This window comes from Podarcis pityusensis (genome assembly GCF_964106645.2).
Source record: "Podarcis pityusensis genome assembly, chromosome: 17".
NCBI classification, from domain to species: Eukaryota; Metazoa; Chordata; class Lepidosauria; order Squamata; family Lacertidae; genus Podarcis; species Podarcis pityusensis.
Genome location: NC_138042.1, coordinates 15,906,538 through 15,925,375, shown reverse-complemented (window position 1 = coordinate 15,925,375; position 18,838 = coordinate 15,906,538). Strand labels below are relative to the sequence as shown.

Below are 18,838 nucleotides of genomic sequence, written 5' to 3'. Positions count from 1 at the left end.
GGTGTAAATAATAGAATCATAAAGTTGGAAGGGATGCTAAAGATCATCTAGTCCAACCCCCTGCAATGCAGGAATATACACCTGTCCCATACAGACATCAAACATACAACCATGGTGTTATCTGTGCAATGCTCTAACTCAGTGGTTCCCAATTAGCTAATTAATGAGGACCCCCTATTTTTCAAAAGCCAAGCTACAGGCCCCCTACTTCTGAAAATTTCAATAACTCTGTTGTAGTCACCTCTGCAAAGCATTTTTTTGGACAAAATGTGGGGTAGCCCCTAATAAGCAAAGGATTTTAGGTACACTAAAAAACAGACCATAAAATCTGTGATATTACGATGCAAAAATGACAAAAAATAGTTGGGGGGAAGCAAGGGATGGGGCTGTGGACCCCCGGGTGCTTTCTGCAGACCCCTAATAGGTAACCACTGCGTCTAACCAACTGAGCTATCCAGCTGACCAACACTGTAATGGTTCTGCTTATCATGTTGTTCAAGGCAGCTTCCTCTTTCTAACAGCACCATGCAGTGTGTCGTAGTCCTTCTCTGAGCATTTACTGCATAATGACTAGGTGCACTTTGTGATGCACAAAACAAAGATAAAGAAGCCTTACAAACTGTCCAAGAAATGGAGCTCACTGTTCCTAGAAATACTACCTAGCTTCATGTCAATTTGGAAGACTTTTAGCGGGCAGTGGATGGGTGGTGGTGAAAACCAGTCCTGCTGGAAGCCTTCCACAACACAGGTAAAGATAAGTAGGACAATGACTGAGGCTTGTGGCTATTATGGCTGATTCATGCCGCCTTTCACTTATCTATCTGTGTTCTTAATGGTCCTCCTAAAAGAGAGAGAGAGAGACAGCCTTCAACTTTGTCTGCCAGGCACCCGAGTGCCAAGATCATTTGAGACCTTGAAAACTGAACCGGGTGCCAAGCCTAAACTGAGAAGTCCTGATGTCAACAAACCATCCATCTTGTGTAACGATTCCTCGGATGTTGTCCTGCAGTCTCTGCATGCTCCAGCTCATGACGGAAGAGAACACCCAGAGCTGTTTCTCAATAATAATAATAATAATAATAATAATAATAATATTTATTATTTATACCCCACCCATCTAGCTGGATTTCCCCAGCCACTGTGGGAGGCTTCCAGCAAAATATTAAAATACAATAATTCATCAAATATTAAAACTTTCCCTCAACAGGGCTGCCTTCAGATGTCTTCCTTAAGTCTGATAGTTGTTTATTTCTTTGACATCTGATAGGAGGGTGTTCCACAGGGTGGGCGCCACTACCGAGAAGGCCCTCTGCCTGGTTCCCTGTAACCTCACTTCTCGCAGGGAGGGAACTGCCAAAAGGACCTCAGAGCTGGACCTCAGTGTCTGGGCTGAACGATGGGGGTGGAGACGCTCCTTCAGGTATACTGGACAGAGGCCGTTTAGGGCTTTAGAGGTCAGCACCAACACTTTGAATTGTGCTCGGAAAAGTACTGGGAGCCAATGTAGGTCTTTCAGGACTGGTGTTATGTGGTCTCGGTGGCCACTCCCAGTCACCAGTCTAGCTCCCACATTCTGGATTAATTGCAGTTTGCAATTCAAAGGTAGCCCCACATAGAGCACATTACAATAGTCCAAGCAGGAGATAAGCAGAGCATGCACCACTCTGGCAAGACAGTCCACGGGCAGGGAGGGTCTCAGTCTGTGTACCAGGTGGAGCTGGTAGACAGCTGCCCTGGACACAGCATTGACCTGCGCCTCCATGGACAGCTTTGAGTCCAGAATGACTCCCAGGCTGTTCACCTGCTCCTTCAGGGGCACAGTTACCCCATTCAGGACCACCTTCTCAGTTGAAGGTGGTACAAGAGGGAAGGAAAGTATTCCCATTCCTGCCCTGCCCCCGCATTACAATGGTACTTCGCTTTGCAAATGCTCATGTATACAATCTTCTACTGTGACATGCCATGCATTGCTTGAAGTGGGCTTGTGCTACAAGAGTTCACAGTGCATAATTTTTACAACCGGCATTTGTGTTCCGCTTTTCAACAATTGCTACAGTTTTAACGCAGACTCATGTTAATATGGGCTGCCTGCACTGATTTCAGGCATTTCCCTTGCTCCATTCCTCCTCATCACCATCCAGCATCTTACAGAATGATGGGAGTGGCTGCTTCTGTGAGCAGGACACCCGTTTCTCATCATCTCTCAGGCAGGAATCCCTGGACCAGAAAGGACTGCTACATCATTCATGCCACTGTCGCTGGGGCACTGAGCTAGGCAAGAAGCAAACTGATGTAATACTCACACATGAAGCACGCACCACACCAGCAGAAGATTGCTCGGTAACTTTAGGAATCCTGAGGTGGCAGAATGGAGTGCACCACTTCAGAATGTAGTTGGGACCTTTTTTAATGTCCCTACTACATAAATACAAGGAAGTGAAACACAGGACCTGGCTGAACATCAAAGTATTTTCCTTGGTTTGGGGGTGGGGCGTGGGGACCAGGGTAGGGAAGATGATTACTTGAAAAAAATTAAACATCGTATTTGGAAATGAATAAATAAATTGGGCTGCTTTGTTTTTTAAACTGTTAATATGGTAGCTTTCTTTTTTTAATAAAACAAAAATATTTATTATCTGAATTCAGAACGAAAGCATTAATAATAATAATAATAATAATAATTTTATTTATACTCCGCCCAACTGGCTTGGTTTCTTCATTAAAGCAAGCAGTTTTAACTGGGGCTTACTGTTCTACTATTAAAAAATATATATAATAGAAAGGTATTATGAGGTTTGCTGGACTGACTGAATGAATGAATGTTATACTGTACTTAAAATCTAAAAAACAAAACAAAACCTGAACCACGACCACCTATTTAAGTGTTCCTTACGATCTCGGCAACCGCAGCCGAGGTTCTGCACAAACAGAACAAGAGCTCTGCAACATAATCCGGGTTGCTATTTGTGTAGGTTCAAGTATTAAAAGTTTTATTTTTATAGTAGAAAGCATCTCCCTGGGAAGGCTGGTGACAGAGAACGGAGGGAAAGAGTAACCTAAGCCTAATATGGAGCAGTTTTATTGCTTGAGTTACAAAGAATGGTATTGGCATTAAAAATATGGCTCAATATGGGTTCCTAATAAAAGTTAACCTTGCTCTCTCCCCCTCTCCCTCTTTCCTCCCACACAAATGAAATTTTGTTTAGAAACATACATATATGTTTTTGGCTAGATCCAACATTAGGACTGCGTGATTCATTCAAGGCTAGTAATTGCTTCCATACATCACAAATATATTTAAACGTTTTTGCATACTTGTTATGATCATACAGGACATTTATATTGCATTTAGAACTGCGATAGGTTTTACTTTCCTCAACAAACGAGTAAAGACCGGGAAGATTTAAGTTTAAAAGACTGCTTCCCCAATAGATCGACCTGTCTGAACATGGAAATATTTGTCACTACTTTCACAAGTATCGTATGAACTCTTGGCCTCCTAATCTTGTACCAATTTAATGCACATGAAGAACGCATGCCGTAAGGACAAGCGTTTAGCACCAAGGCTGCAAGCATGGGTGGTATATAAGGATACAGTGTCTGACTAACCTTGCCATTTAAATAGCACAATCCTTTAAAGGATTGCCCAGAAGCAATTTCCACTAAATACTTATTCCCGGGTAAATGCAAGGATGAAACTGGACAGCACGTTGGTTGCATTCCATAGTTTTGCTTGTTTTGCACAATTACTTTTGTTTGTAGCGCAGTTAACAACAACAACAAAATCCCAGTTGTGTGAAAGAGCCTAACTGCATGCTGTCTTGTGCATGAATAACCCCCTTTTAAGAACCTGTGTTAAGTAGATGTTGGGTCAGGGGCAGTGGGTGTGACCCCCCCAATGTGTAGTCACATTCACCCCACTTTAAAGACTCAAGGCATCCCCCCCACAAGGCATTCTAAAAGCTGTAATTCATTAAGGATACTGAGAGCTGCTATTTCCCACATGGGACTGCAAGCCCCAGAGTGGTTTAACAGTCAATCCTTCCCAGGGAATTCTTTAGAATTATGGCTCTGTGAAGGGAACAGGGGCCTCCTAACAATACTCAGCACCCTTAACAAACAACAGGTCCCAGAATTCTTCGGGGGACGCCATGAACTGGACCTACCAAAAGCATCAGGCAGGGTGCAAGTCACGAAACACCCACCCATTTTTACAGGCAAGATAGCTACTGAAATGAATTCCTTTCTGCTCAGAAGGCTTAACTGTGCTGTCTTTACGGGAGGAGCCAGAGCAGAACAATGGTTAGAGTGTTGAATTACAGCCAGAAGGAACCGAGTTCAAATTCACGCTAAGCTATGAAACACGCTGGGTTGGCTTTTGGGCCAGTCATTATCTCTCAGCCTAAGTACCTCACAAGGTGGTTGTATGGGTAAAATTTCACCACCAGGTGCTGCCTCAATACAGGTGCTGCCTCAACACAGCTGTTCATCCTCCATCACTGGGCTCCGTTGAAAACGGCTTCTCCATGCAAACCAGGAAGTGACCTCTCCAGACAACAGAATGACTCTTTACTTATGTCTGCAGCTGCGATCTCCTGGGTGACGCAGATGCCCTTAGGCAATTGAATGCACATGCGTACTTCATCCATTTTCCTCCCTCCCACCGCCTCCATGTGGCCCCGGGCTCTGGCAACCCCTGCTACACCACTGGTAGGCCATGTACGTCACTACAAGCTCCTCAGAGGTAGGGTGGGATATAAATGTCACAATAAATAAATCATCACCTGCCAGATGATTTCCAATAGAATCAGCACTTTCCTACTTTGCTCTGAAGGGAGGAGAAGGATTAAAAGCATTTGTAATTGCATTGTCAGGAACTGAGTCCTTGGCTCAAGAGTCTTTCTACGGATGAAAAGTAGCAGCGGTACTTTACAAAAGAGCCGGTTGAAGTCAGAGCACTCTCCACTCACAAATCTCTTCCAAAAAAGAGTTGGGGAAGACTAAAAACCACAACACCATAATCCAAAGATGGAAACATGGAGTTTTGGAAGCTAAAAAGACAACATATTCCACCATTTCCCCAATACTTCAGAAGCCTTGACAAAAGCATTTTGATGTCCTCTTCCTTAATATTTAACATCAGTGAGCATGATGACAATTATAGGTTTATTTTATTTATGTGCCACTTTTCTGCCAAAGCACCTAAAGCAGTTTACAATTAAGCCTATGAGCACAAGCCAATGGACAAAATGTTCTCTGGCCAGTTTCAGCAGCTAGAATCCACCCCGTCTCCGCCTATGGAATTAATGGATTCCATTTAAGTTGATATAGGAATGGTATCAGTATGATATTCATAAGCAAGGAATCTCACATGTTATTAGTCTCTCTTGGGATATACTCACTTTCAGATGATTTACATATGCATATTAAGGTTCAGAATAGCTTTTTATAATATTATTCACAATCCACTAAGAACCTGCATGTTTTATCCAGCAGAAGAAAGCATACATGTGCGGCTGCTATTCCACTCAACTGAACTTTCACACAAGTTCTCTGTGAATTATTCCTAATGTCTTTGAAAGAAGCACAATGAACAAAAGGAAATTAAGATGAATTCACAGCCGAAGAACTTATTTTCTCACCTCAACATGCTTAATGGATGCTGAGTAGCTCAAACCATACATCAAAATCAAAAGATGCCCAAGGGATAAAATCTGAATATATTGACACTACGTTGTAACTAATTCTATACCACACTTCATTAGAGCTAGGTTTACATTTATTTATTTATTTAAAGAGAGAGATGTCAAAGTTATTTTTAAAAGGCTCCCCTTTCCTCAAAATTTTCTACCTTTAAGCATGTTTTGTCACAACTTTAATGTTATTTTAATGTGTGTTTTTATTTTCCTGGGCAATACATCATATTTATCTCCGTAACCATCCATCAATATTCCTTTTAATTGAGGTTAATTTCTTTCAACTTCCCTTAAGTACCCCATTCTGAAGTACTGAGCATGGGAGCTCATGCACCTGCCAGGGAGGCCTTAGCACATTTCCTACAAACTAAAATGATAACCTGAAAATGGTAGCCGGACAAGCCTTCTGCTTCTCTAGCACAAGTACACAACAAACAGTTCCTTTTTGAAAAAGAAGACAAAATTGGAATTCTAAGGGCAACACGGTGTGGAGATAAACACGCAAGAGTGTATGCAAGTTCTCCTCGCAAACCAGAAAACAGCAGCAGCAAAAAATAGAAACACCGGCACTAATATATGTAGTGCATTCCCCAAATATCATTTGCTTTTCTGGTTAACTGCTTGTTATTGTGTTTTCATTAATTTTGTTATTTTAAGGGTTGTTTTTGAGAGCTGGTATGGCATAGTGACAAAGATATGGAGCTACAAATCAGGATGTCCCCAATTCAGATCTCATTTCTGACAGGAATTCACTAAATGGTCTTAGGCAGGCATGGCCAAACTTGGCCCTTCAGCTGTTTTGGGACCACAGTTCCCATCATCCCTGACCACTGGTCCTGTTAGCTAGGGATGATGGGAGTTGTAGTCCCAAAACAGCTGTAGGGCCAAGTTTGGCCATGCCTAGTCTTAGGGAAGCCGTTCTCATTCTCTCAGTCCTCCCATCTGCAGTATGGGGGATAATATTGACTCCTAGGGTGATTGTAAGTGTCATATAGGTGAACCAATGGAACATTTGAAAGCAAATACGAAGGGTGATATCTGTGAAGATGAGCTCTGATCTCTCAGCCTCAGTTTCCTCTGAGAGAGGCCAGGCACATTCTTTCCCCAAGTTCCCAAACACACAAGCACAGGGTAGGTTCAATCTGGCAGCAACCGTGGAAAATCCAGTGATGTTTAACACTGAGATAGACACCTCCAAACTTTCAAAAGGTTCCCTTCTCTACCTACGGAACATGACCTGGCCTGTGATTGGCAGAATACCACCAGCTGTTGATGAAGTCCAACCTGGATACCCAGAAAGCTTTAAAAGTTGACTGTTGCAAAACAGTCCTTTGTCCCTCTTGAACCTGCAACCGATGGCTAAAGCTTCCACCACCAGAGGAGACCTTGGAGAGTATGTTCCACACTGTTAAGTTTGGATGAAGAGCAGGATTAGTTAGACCAATATAATGCTTTATTTCATTCAAAGCTTCCCACTTGCCATTTCTCCCCTCTTCCTTCTTACGTAAGACTCCTTTCGAATAAACTCCTTAATCAGACTTCTGGTTTCTGAACACACTCAAGGGCTGGTTTACCATACCATGTGGCTTGGTTTGCTATTCTAGTTCTTGAAGGACTGGGGAGAGAAGGGGACTTCAAATTCAGCAGAGTATTTCCCTACTGTCAAGGAAGCAACTCTAAAGATGTGATAATCCTGAGTCCCTGGCCCAAGGGGTCTCATAGGCAGGTGGCAGCAGCAGCAGCAGAGAGAGAGAGAAATCTAGAATGGATTTCCCAGGGCTACTAGATTTATTTACTGAAAAATGTTTTGCCCCACCTTCTGCACCAAATGCGCTCCCCAAGGTAGCTCACTGTAAGCTTTTGGTGTGAAACACATATTTCAAATAAATTATTTAAGGCAGACAATTAGTATTAATACTCATTACTTAACCAATACAGTGGTACCTCGGGTTAAGTACTTAATTCGTTCCGGAGGTCTGTACTTAACCTGAAACTGTTCTTAACCTGAAGCACGACTTTAGCTAATAGGGCCTCCCACTGCCGCCGCACCGCCGGAGCACGATTTCTGTTCTTATCCTGAAGCAAAGTTCTTAACCCGAGGTAATATTTCTGGGTTAGCGGAGTCTGTAACATGAAGCGTATGTAACCTGAAGCATATGCAACCCGAGGTACCCCTGTATTATTTTAGAACATCTGATTGTATGGGTTTAAAGACATTGCGAGCTACGTTGATCAGTCCTGTTGGAGTTGAAAGTTGGGGCAAGAGTTCAATTAATAATTATGATCAATCAATGGTTAGTATTAATAAATAAATAATTATAATATTAACTTATGAAAGTTGAGGCTGAGAGAATAGTGGCTTGTTTAATGCCACCTAGTAAATTCATAATGGAGCGAAGAACTGACATCCCCAATGCAAAGCTGAATCCACGCCTTATTTATTTATTCATCACTACATGTATATTATTTATTACATCTGTAACCTACCCTTCCTTCAAGGAGCTCATAGTTGCAAAAACAGTTCTCCTTGCTTGTCCTCACAAATATGCTGTGACGTAGGCATGGCAGTGACTGGACCAAGGTCACCTAGTGAGTCTTCATGGCCAAGGGGAGACTTTATGCTGGGTCTCCCTAATCCTGACCTGACACTCTAATAACCACATCACAATGGGTCTTGTAGCGGCCACATATCACCAGCTCTGGGTGCCTAAATATTGAAATGCCGATGGATATTTGGGTTTTAATTATTTCAAATGAACTTATTAACAAATATCTGAAGTGTGGCAGTCCGATTTGCCTGGTGTAATATTAGGGTTTACTCACTGCACAAGGAATGCTATATAACTGCACATTGGTAGAAGAGCAGTTGAAGGAGCTGGATATGTTTAGCCTGGAAAAGAGGAGACAGCCATCTTCAAATATCTGAGGGGCTGTCACATGTTGTTGGTTTTACCATATGGATTTTAATTTTGTCAGTTTAATTTAAACAATACAAACTTTTGTGCAGGACAAATAAGGAATAAATTGCACGAAAAATTGGCCTCCCCAGACAAATCTGTGGAGGGTATCAGGAGACTTCAAAGTAACAAAAACTAAGATACATGCAACAAATGTGGAGCGCTCCCTATTGTCTTTCCCAGCCTGTATTTCAGCTGGAAGAGGACCCAATTGGCAGCAGCTGCAAAGAGTTTCTCCAGAATCAATACTGCGATGATAAAGCTACCCTTAAAAAAAAACAAAAAACCACCAAACCGTGTGAAACTCAGGTGGTCCAATTCTTAGAAGCCACAAAGGTTACAAAGGATGGTGATGATGTCACCCAAAACTGAAGAAGCCTGTAAAAGGTATACAAAGATTTAACCACAACAAGGGAGGACTATATCTCAAATATATTAGGGAACAGCTCTGTCTATGTTAAACTTGGGGAGGAAACTGTAGCTCAAGGACATCTCTATGTATGTATGGGTTGGATCAAACACTTGCAAAAGTAGCAGAGGGAAAGTGAAGCTTAAAGCAGATGAAGAGCAAGAAAATATGGGATGCAACTCCACTCCCCCAGCTGCTTCCCTTTCGAGTGAAGCAAATGTAGTTGAACAAGCAAGCAAACAGCCACCTCCCACCTGCTTCTTTGGTGCTACTTAAGAACAGCTCCCTGATCCAAATACGCCACTAAACAAACAAATTTGGCACTTTGAATTTCCTTTGCAGTGAATTCAAATGCCTCCCCCCCCCCCACTTTAAAATCTATGAAAGCATCATCCCATGAGCCAAGGCAAAAGTAAACAGATACCAGGAAATAACCCTCTGAGATTACCACCAACACTGCAATTAAATGACCTCAGACAAAAAGAGAGGAACTTCTGCTAAACCCGACCAAACGCCACAAGGCGTTTCCACGCTTGCTGTGTATTTAGATCCGTAGCAGCCATCAACAAACATTCCCGCCCCCCAATTCTTCTTTTTCACCTGCCTTTAGAACATGACAGGTGTAAGAGATGGCTCCCCAGGAAGAAGCATATCATTTTGCAAAATCAAAAAATATGACTTTTGAAATTTCACAGAACTAAATTGCAGTGTTTGAAGAAAAAGAGGCGGCAATTCTAGATCAGCACTGATGAAGACAAGGTGTGGAGCATCTGAGGCCTGTCTGGTTACACTCACAAATCTTGTCTGCGCAGGCAGCTTTTCTTTATCATTGAGTTCCACATTAGGAAGAAAATAAAGCATTGGTGTGCCAAACAAAACCATGTTTCCCTCATTTTATCTTACTCTGTTGTGCATCTTATTCTTTGCACTGTCTAATTTGGTCGTTTAAAAGCCAATGCAAATCACTCAGGGGCACAGTAACCCCATTCATGACCACGGAGTCTCCCCCCCCCCACCTACCCGCCCCCTACCCCCCCAAAAAACCAGTACTTTTGTCTTGTCAAGATTCAACCTCAATCTGTTAGTCACCATCCATCCACCAAACGCCTCCAGATACTCACACAGGACCATCACTGTCTTCACTGGTTCAAATTTGAAGGAGAGGAAGAGCTGGTCATCATCTGTATACAGTGGTACCTCAGGTTACATACGCTTCAGGTTACATATGCTTCAGGTTACAGACTCCGCTAACCCAGAAATAGTACCTCGGGTTAAGAACTTTGCTTCAGGATGAGAACAGAAATCGAGCGGCGGCAGCGGGAGGCCCCATTAGCTAAAGTGGTGCTTCAGGTTAAGAACAGTTTCAGGTTAAGAACAGACCTCCGGAACAAATTAAGTACTTAACCCGAGGTACCACTGTATTAGTGAATGCCCAGCCGAAATCCCCGATGATCTCTCCCAGCAGCTTCATATAGATGTTAAAAAGCATGAGGGAGAGGATGGAGCCCTGAGGCACCCCATAAGTGAGAGCCCAGGGGTCTGAACACTCATTCCCCACCACCACTTTCTGGACACGACCCAGGAGGAAAAAGCAGAACCACTGCCTAACAGTGCCCCAACCCCCAAACCCTCTTGACAGTCCAGAAGGATGCCATGATCAATGGTGTCAAAGGGCACTGAGAGATCCAGCAGGACTAGGAAACAGCTTTTACCTCGGTTCCTGGCCTGCTGGAGATCATCAACCTGCGCGACCAAGGCAATTTCAGTCCCATGAAGAGGCCTGAATCCTGATTGGAAGGGATCCAAGTGGTTATGCATCCTCCAGGCGTGCTTGGAGTTGTTCAGCAACCACTCGCTCAATCGCCTTGCCCAAGAATGGACTGGGCGATAGTTGGCCATATTGGCCAGGTCCAAATATTTTTTTTTAAGAAGCAGTTTAATATAGCATTTCCACACTGATCTGTTTCATGGGATGACTGGTTGCAAAGCACTGGACTGGGGATAGGGGATTGAGAGAGTTGATTATTAAATCCAGCCCATTTAAATGCACTAAATCTAACTAATTTCAACTGAACTTAGCTCCATGCAAACCTACTGAGGGCTGCAGCCTTAAATATGAAATATTCTTTTTCAGAACTCCTGCGGAAAATGGGAAAGTTATCAGACCAAGAAATGGAAAACAAGAGAGTGCAGACTAGAGAGAATCAAGATTATTATTCTGCATTGTCTAAAAGTTAATTCACTTTAAAACACAAAATAGATGAAAAGAGCATTTGGAGGGTGTCCAAAAGAGAGAAAACAGAACCACTGCAGGATTACCAAGAAGCATATAATGAAATAATATTATGGCAGTGTTTCTATACACAAAGAGGCAAAACATACATTTTAGGCAACAATCACAAGCATACTTCCAAGGATGTAAGCCTCATTGATACCAATGGGGCTACCTTCCAAGTAAAAATGCATAGTACAGCATTCTTAAGCTCTCGAAGGTTTATTCTTGTTCTTCTTAACAATGTGATACAGAGCAAATGAATGGCTTTAAATGCTTTAATTTTCATTGCTGCTACTGATTAATTTACTCATTCAGGATTGGAATTTGAGTTGATTCTAGGTCTTTAATCGTTTTGAACTTCTAGGCCACCTCAAGCAAACTCATGTACAGGAAGGTGGGATATACCGTATTTTTCGCTCTATAAGATGCACCAGACAATAAGACGCACCTAGTATTTGGAGGAGCCAAACAAAAAAAAAAAAATATTCTGATTCCCAAAAGCCAGAACAGCAAATGGGATCACTTTGCGGCGAAAGCAGCGATCCCTCTTGCTGTTCTGGCTTCTGGGATAGCTGTGCAGCGTGCATTCGCTCCATAAGACACACACAGATTTCCCCTTACTTTTTAGGAGGAAAAAGTGAGTCTTATAGAGCAAAAAATACGGTATATATTGAAATAAAATCAGTCATTCAAATTGCATCTAAGCTTTAAAAAGGTAAAGGGACCCCTGACCATCAGGTCCAGTCGTAACCGACTCTGGGGTTGTGGCGCTCATCTCGCTTTATTGGCCGAGGGAGCCGGCGTACAGCTTCCGGGTCATGTGGCCAGCATGACTAAGCCACTTCTGGCGAACCAGAGCAGTGCACAGAAACACCATTTACCTTCCCGCCAGAGCGGTACCTATTTATCTACTTGCACTTTGAGGTGCTTTCGAACCGCTAGGTTGGCAGGAGCAGGGACTAAGCAACAGGAGCTCACCCCGTCGCGGGGATTCGAACTGCCGACCTTCTGATCGGTAAGTCCTAGGCTCTGTGGTTTAACCCACAGCGCCACCCGCGTCCCTGCATCTAAGCTTATGCCCCTACAAATTGTTGTTGCTGCTGCTACTGCTATTTTCCTTCCAGGGGGTGGGGGGGTGGAATCGGAATGCACAGAAAATTAACTACCAACCCATTTCAGAGATGACACCCAAGTTCAACAGGAGAAGTAAATTATTTGAACTATATGCGTAGTCGTTCTCATTCAAGCCCATTGTATATCCAAAATTTTATCTCCCCTTCCCCTTCCCCTTTCCGATAAAAACAATCACCGTCTGGGGTTCGAAGGCCACATTAATGCAGGGCACCTGATCTTGTCTCAGTTCCTGCTCCCACCCCACCACTTCCTACTGCAGCCCCCCCTCCCCTCTCTCCATGAAAATCTGTTCTTGAAGGGCCCGGAACCTTCCAAAGTGGGATTTAAACATGCCTTGAAGCACTCAAGGAGGCAAGGGAAATCAGCAACCTCTCTCCTGAGAGCATAAACACTTTCTACTCACACCCTGAGCTGTTTGGATCTAACACAGTCGATTATTAACTCAACAGCTCATAGTCTGGTTACCTATAATGTAGAAGAGGCTAGAGAAGGTGGAAATATTTTCTTTAGGATATACCATTGCTATATAGGGCATCAGAAGAGTTTACTGTGACAACATTTATTTTTCAATGTTATCTTCCAATTTGTTTTAAAATCTTTCCAATAGAAGGTGGGCTTTTTTTGTTGTTGCTGCTGCTGTTGGTCTTTTAGTCTGGAAGATGGGCCTGCCAATTATTTTTGCACTAGTGCACATAAACAGGGAAAGGCTGTATCTTAGGTGTGAGTTATATATTCCCGTACAAAATAATTGTATATTCTATGAAGACTGATTCTTTTTCTGGAGAAATATACAGCAACACAAGGGAAATCTTGTACTGGCAGCATAACTGAAGTGGCAAGATACAATATTAGAAAAACAGAGCTACTTTCATTACTGTGATGCTGTGTGTCAGAATGTCTCTCCTTAATGAACCTGTTTGCAATAAGACTCAGGGTGCAAAGAGGCTATTTAGAGAGTCTATTGTGTCTATAGTGAGTCCTTCAAATATCTTCCCACCATTAGACATGCCGCATTGACCAATTCTGTCCTGATTGCTGTTCTTTTTAGTATCAAGGGACATTCTTGCCCAGACAGACCGATGGATCAGAAACTGCAGTTCATAAAATGTTTACACTATACACATACCCACACAGTCATGCAAGCAACAAAGTCCCAGATCACACAGCGCATTGAATGTGGCAATGTCATCTGCAGGCTTATGACTTTCCAATATCAACGAAAGGATTTAAGTTAAACTTAGCCGGCGCTGCCTGCCTGTCACTCTTCAACAAAAGCCTTATTCACTCTCCCTCCTCCCTTTCAGAGTTTAGCCAAGATCGAGGCTCACATGGGAACGTTTCAGGCAAATGTTCTCTATGTCACAAGGCTTTAAAAAAAACAAAAAAACAGCCAAGGCCTTCTCTTAATTGCTGACAGCAGAAAGGGACAATGTGTGTCATGCCATCAAGGAGCAAAACTTTGCCGTGAATAAACAAAATAAAACATAATGTAAGATTTATTCCAAAAGAATGTGTACTGGGCTTCTCACTGCTGACAGCAGTGAAAGAATAATAGATTTCCATCCACAAAAAACCCACAGATGACTGCATGCTTTCTAATAACTTGGTAGCAAACTTTTCCAAGAGGGGGGCCGGTCCACTGTCCCTCAGACCTTGTGTGGGGCCGGATTATATTTTTTTGAGGGGGGGAATGAACAAATTCCTGTGCCCCACAAATAACCCAGAGATGCATTTTAAATAAAAGGACACATTCTACTCATGTAAAAACATGCTGATTCCCATACCGTCCGTGGGCCAGACTGAGAAGGCGATTGGGCCGGATCTGGCCCCCGGGCCTTAGTTTGCCTACCCATGAACTATCACCTCAATACTTAGGACCTCAAGAGAAAAGTAGGTTTCAATCACACCCCAGATCCCCACTTGGTTCTCTTGCATCTAAAAGTCATAAAACGGGTGCATTTTTAACCAGAAAACTATTCAGATTTGTGAAAATGAGTATTACAACATTTTCTTCATTTTACTGAACCGTATAGATATTCTGGCGATATGGAATGTATAGAAATGGACTTCAGCTGTGAAGAAATATACACATAACACTATATTATTTGATAGAAGAAATACAAAAGTCTTGGGCAACCTGCTCTTATTAACCTACTTACAGCGAAAGAAATATATAATAATAATAAAAATCCTAGATGTGTCTACCTAGAAGAAAGTTCCATTGAGTTCAATGGAAGTGAAGCATGCATGGGATTACAGCCACTCAAGCTGTAATCAAATTTGCAGATGACACCAAACTGGGAGGGGTGGCTAACACCCCAGAGGACAGGATCACACTTCAAAACGACCTTGACAGATTAGAGAACTGGGCCAAAACAAACAAGATGAATTTTAACAGGGAGAAATGTAAAGTATTGCACTTGGGCAAAAAAAATGAGAGGCACAAATACAAGATGGGGGACACCTGGCTTGAGAGCAGTACATGTGAAAAGGATCTAGGAGTCTTGGTTGACCACAAACTTGACATGAGCCAACAGTGTGACGCGGCAGCTAAAAAAGCCAATGCAATTCTGGGCTGCATCAATAGGAGTATAGCATCTAGATCAAGGGAAGTAATAGTGCCACTGTATTCTGCTCTGGTCAGACCTCACCTGGAGTACTGTGTCCAGTTCTGGGCACCACAGTTCAAGAAGGACACTGACAAACTGAAACGTGTCCAGAGGAGGGCAACCAAAATGGTCAAAGGCCTGGAAACGATGCCTTATGAGGAACGGCTAAGGGAGCTGGGCATGTTTAGCCTGGAGAAGAGGAGGTTAAGGGGTGATATGATAGCCATGTTCAAATATATAAAAGGATGTCACATAGAGGAGGGAGAAAGGTTGTTTTCTGCTGCTCCAGAGAAGCGGACACGGAGCAATGGATCCAAACTACAAGAAAGAAGATTCCACCTAAACGTTAGGAAGAACTTCCTGACAGTAAGAGCTGTTCGACAGTGGAATTTGCTGCCAAGGAGTGTGGTGGAATCTTCTTCTTTGGAGGTCTTTTAAAAGGCTCCCCTTTCCTCAAAATTTTCTACCTTTAAGCTTGACAACCATATGTCAGGAGTGCTCTGGTGGTGTTTCCTGCTTGGCAGGGGGTTGGACTCGATGGCCCTTGTGGTCTCTTCCAACTCTATGATTCTATGATTCTAAGCATTTACAAATAAAGAAGTCATTGTGGTTGGAAAAGTTTGTGCCATGGGTCAATTCCTATGTAATATTGGGAACGTAAGCTCTGGCTCTCTGAAGCAATTCCATGGGTGCACAAACATGACCAAGTAACACTCAAATGGTTTAACCATGTAACTGTTCTGAAGATACCATATTTCCTCGAAGGCAATGCACACTTTTTTGGCCAAATTACGTCATGAAAATTAGGGTGCACATTAGATATGATGGCGCATTAGATTTGTGTAAATATGCTAAATCACTTGAGCAGAGAAGAATCAGCTCCATGATCTTTTTTAGTCCTTAAGACTGAACTCGTATTCACAGAATATCCTAATGTATCACTTGTTATTATCCATTATGTTTATATGTTGCTTTTTAATGTGGTGCATGCAGAGGTGAGGGGGAGGAAACACACAGAAATACACAGGTGCTTGGCTTTTGCCAATTCATAAAAGCATTGTACAAGCTAAAATACATTTAGTAAGTGCTGTGTGCTCACAGATCACTCCTAAAATGGCATGTGGAAAACTCTCTGGCAGGTGCATGCGCATACAAGTGCAACCTCAAAACCCATGAGTCTGTGCAAATTATTGTTGGAAATTTGCATAGCAAAAGCCTGCCTAGAAAGTCAAGCATGTAAACTCAGGGCAGGCATTAACCAGCTCAATATCCAACAATCCATGCATTCAGCAGTTTGAGAATAAAAAGATATGGGATTTATACTATGTATTTTCCTACACGTATATACCGTTTCCTCCTCTGTCAGTAAACACACTATATACACCAGGGGTCAGCAAACTTTTTCAGCAGGGGACCGATCCACTGTCCCACAGACCTTGTGGGGGGCCGGACTATATTTTGGGGGGAAATATGAACAAATTCCTATGCCCCACAAATAACCCAGAGATGCATTTTAAATAAAAGCACACATTCTACTCATGTAAAAACACCAGGCAGGCCTCACAAATAACCCAGAGATGCATTTTAAATAAAAGGACACATTCTACTCGTGTATAAACACGCTGATTCCAGAACCATTTGCAGGCCAGCTTTAGAAGGCGATTGGGCCGAATCCGGCCCCCGGGCCTTAGTTTACCTACCCATGATATACACTATTCCGCCAACCCTCTTGCTCTTCCACACACAACTCACCTATCGCAACCAGTCATCCCATTCTTTCCTGGAAGGCTTCTGCAATAGAAGTAGCATGTTTCTCCTAATTCCAGTTAGGTTTCCCTTCAAGGCATGAAAGTTACAGCACATCAACTCCTTCCCATGCTGCAAAGATAAACGACAGAAGCTCCAAGCCACGTGGGCAGAGCCCACACTGCCAAAAGCTGCAAGATAGGTTGATCCCACATGACTGAGGCCTGTGGGTGTTGCTCTGAAGCCCAGAACGTCATGCTCATGGTGCTACTTTAAAGCAACAGCACTGCAGCAGCTCCCAAACCATGAAGATAACTTGAGCAAACAGCTTCCCAATCCCATAATAAAGGAGGTGCTACTGTTTTCTGAGCTATGAGGAATGTTAAAGGATCCAGGTGCAAAGAACAGCATAATAAGCAATCAGTTTACAGTGAAAACTCCTGCGTAACTGTTCTACAGTAAAGGCCAAACTGATAGGAAATAGCTCTGCAGCAAGGTTAGTTAATTGCTCTCAGCCCTTTCCATTTTCTCATGGAGTAGCAGTCACATCAATACTTCTACGCTATGCCACTAAGGGAAACCTGCCACACTTTCAAGCTCATAAAACAATGTTTTGCCAGGACATGTTCGCAAGCATTGCCACAAATGCATTCTTCTTCTTTTAATCCTGGAAGAATTTCATATTTTGCAAGGTAAAGGGTCGAGTAATCGCCAAAAACTTGGTTCCTTTTCTTTACTGCAAAGCATATTTGTAATCACTGGAAACGTTTAGGGATCTGTCGTGAATCAGAAGAGTTCCCTTTCAAAATCCCTTCCTCGGCCTCATGCCTTGTGCCCAATCCCTAGTCAGCAGTTCACAAGCAGAGCTGTTGCTGTGAATCTGGAGCGTCAACATTCCAAAATGTCAACCATTCCCTCATTTTGAGACATTTCAACAACAAAACAATTTTAAATTCTGTCAAAACAGTTTTGCGGAGTGCTTCATCTAGTCGAAAGCAGCATTTCTGATGGAATAGCAAAGTGAAAAAAAGAATTAAACCTGGCCTAATTATATCCTCATTACTTGTTTCACGAAAAACAGGCTTTCATTGGTATTATGACTCAAACCTCAACAGTCCACAGATGTTCTGCCATTTCCAGTTGAACAATAAAAATGAGTGAGGAATCACACTCTTGGCAGGATGGGATTCACAAACCAAGTACTCAGATTTATACAACGAACAAAATCTAATAGGCAGCCCCTGTCTTAAGAAATCACTTTAAAGTTTCCCTAAGGTTCCCAGCATAATTTTGTTTGACCTTTAATTAAAAAGACTACCACAACTAGGCCCTTGGGTCATCACTTAAGACAGGTTTTACTGTACATTTACAAATGCACACTTGCATACTTTGCAAGATAGTATGTAGTACCAACAAAAAAAAATTCCTGTACATATATGCACAGCAAAACAAGAACATTGCATTATTACCATAAAATCCAGTTGGTACAGGCTGATTTACAGGGCAGTGTACATTTCTTGATTAGGCACATGCTAACTTGTACAGCATTTTCACACTCAACGAAATTCTTCACTATTAGGATATTAAGCAGTGAATTGGGCATAGTTTGTATCACACATCCATTTCTAAATTTGCAAAAATAAATAAATAATAATTTATTTAAAAGCCTGAAATCGATAATATTTTGAAGAATTATGCAATAAGATCACAACTGTTATTATTAGTTTCTCTTGCAGTGTTTGTCTTTTCTTTGTACCACAAATGAATGCTATAACCGCACAATATATTTTGGTAAACGCTGCAAGGCTTGGGGAGGGAAATTGAACTTTTTTTTTCTCATTAAAAACCCACCTTCTCCCATGCAAAGTTACTAAATACTGTACATGAAAAATGCATTAATACTAAATACATGCTAAATATTATTCACTGGGGACCCAAAAATGAGTTGCAGAAGGATAGACAAGTGGATCCAGAAAATATCTGCTGTGATTTCAAATGTGCAGGCTTCTGAA

The 18,838-nt window shown here is 42.3% G+C and overlaps 1 protein-coding gene across 5 annotated transcripts in view; it reads right to left on the bottom strand.

Moving 5' to 3' along the window:
- The window catches only part of BNC2 (basonuclin zinc finger protein 2), a 411,204-nt gene that overhangs the window by 313,678 nt on the left and 78,688 nt on the right, over positions 1-18,838 (bottom strand). The window contains exon 1 of one of the 5 annotated variants that reach the window (XM_080987733.1): positions 16,833-16,991. The exons of 3 other annotated variants lie outside the window; for them this stretch is intronic. The gene's annotated coding sequence lies outside the window, so the exon portion shown is untranslated. Of the gene's footprint in view, positions 1-16,832; positions 16,992-18,838 lie in introns of those variants that run through there. One more of the 5 variants, XM_080987729.1, reaches the window with a different exon arrangement.